The 1,800-nt window shown below is 40.1% G+C and overlaps 1 pseudogene; it reads left to right on the top strand.

Annotated features, from left to right (window-relative positions):
- Positions 1 to 324: 324 nt before the first annotated feature.
- LOC123934761 lies at positions 325 to 1,332 on the top strand (annotated as a pseudogene).
- The last annotated feature ends 468 nt before the right edge of the window (positions 1,333 to 1,800 follow it).

Genomic DNA, 1,800 nt, shown 5'->3' with positions numbered 1-1,800 from the left:
AGTAAAACAAATACATGTATCACCAGAGGAATGTATACAATTCCTGATTCTCTTGCAAAGTGACAATTAAGTGATTTATAAGACCTATGGAAGAAAGATGCCCACGAAAAGAAAACTTTGTTATATTTTGTTACGACTATATCCAAAAGGATTGCCAAACTAAGCAATGGAAGGCAAGAGAAACTGTCAGATCCCTCCACCCAAAAATGCAAGAAACCTCAAGGCAGACAGTAACAGCCAACGCACACTGCACAGCACTATTGCTATGGGATTATGTCACTGTTTAATTAGAACTTTCTTTTTTATTGCTTGGGTTCCCTGAGCAGCACCATGGCGGTCGGCAAGAACAAGCGCCTTACGAAAGGTGGCAAAAGGGAGCCAAGAAGAAAGTGGTTGATCCATTTTCTAAGAAAGATTGGTTATGATGTGAAAGCACCAGCTACGTTCAATATACGAAATATTGGAAAAACATTAGTCACAAGATCTCAAGGAACCAAGATCGCATCCAATGGCCTCAAGGGTCGCGTTTTTGAAATGAGCTTTGCTGATCTGCAGAATGATGAAGTTGCATTTAGAAAATTTAAGCTAATTACTGAGGATGTTCAGAGCAAAAACTGCCTGACTAATTTCCATGGCATGCATCTTGCCCGTGACAAAATGTGCAACATGGTCAAAAAATGGCAGACCATGATTGAAGCTCATGTCAATGTCAAGACTACCGATGGTTATTTGCTTCGTCTGTTTTATATCGGTTATACTAAAAAAAGCAGTAATCAGATTTGGAAGACCTCTTACGCTCAGGACCAACAGGTCCTCCAAATTCAGAAAAAGATGATGGAGATCATGACCCGAGAGGTTCAGACAAATGACTTGAAAGAAGTGGTCAATAGATTGATTCCAGACAGCACTGGAAAAGATATAGAAAAAGCTTGTCAGTCTGTTTATCCACTCCATGATGTCTTCATTAGAAAAGTAAAAATGCTGGGGGCGCCTGGGTGGCTCAGTGGGTTAAGCCGCTGCCTTCGGCTCAGGTCATGATCTCAGGGTCCTGGGATCGAGTCCCACATCGGGCTCTCTGCTCAGCAGGGAGCCTGCTTCCCCCCTCTCTGCCTGCCTCTCTGCCTACTTGTGATCTCTCTCTCTGCCAAATAAATAAATAAAATCTTTAAAAAAAAAAAAGTAAAAATGCTGAAGAAGCCCAAGTTTGAATTGGGAAAGCTCATGGAGCTTCATGGTGAAGGTAGTAGTTCTGGAAAAGCTACTGGGGATGAGACCAGGGCTAAAGTTGAACGAGCTGATGGATATAAGCCACCAGTCCAAGAATCTGCTTAAAATTGAGACATTTAATGGTGACAAATAAAAAAATCTTATTTGTGATGTTGTTTAAAAAAAAGAAAGTTCTTTTTTATTGGTATATAAAATAATGATGTGTCACAGAATTGATGACATCTTAGACTTAATGGCATCAGGTACCCTGCCCAGGGTCACACGACTAGTAAGTATAAGGGTAGAGGCTTACATAGCAGGCCTGTGCTCTTAACCGGGAGACTTTAGTGGACCTTGTTTGATTTTTTTTAACTTCTCTTCTACCTTTTAACAAGCCCATAAGCATTTTTTAAAAATAAATATTACTTGTATTTTATTTTTTTTATCAGTTCATGACCATCTTGGGGATAATTGTAGATTCCTTGGGAACAGGATTCAAAAGAGAGCCAAGAATCACTCAGATTAAAGGAAAACATCAAATAATCAGAAGAGCAGCTCACTGTGGTTCTCAAATGGGGGAAAACAGATTCCCTC

This window comes from Meles meles, chromosome X (genome assembly GCF_922984935.1).
Source record: "Meles meles chromosome X, mMelMel3.1 paternal haplotype, whole genome shotgun sequence".
In the NCBI taxonomy this organism is placed as follows: Eukaryota; Metazoa; Chordata; class Mammalia; order Carnivora; family Mustelidae; genus Meles; species Meles meles.
Note: the sequence above shows the minus strand (reverse complement) of the source record. Positions and strands in the feature narration are given on the sequence as shown.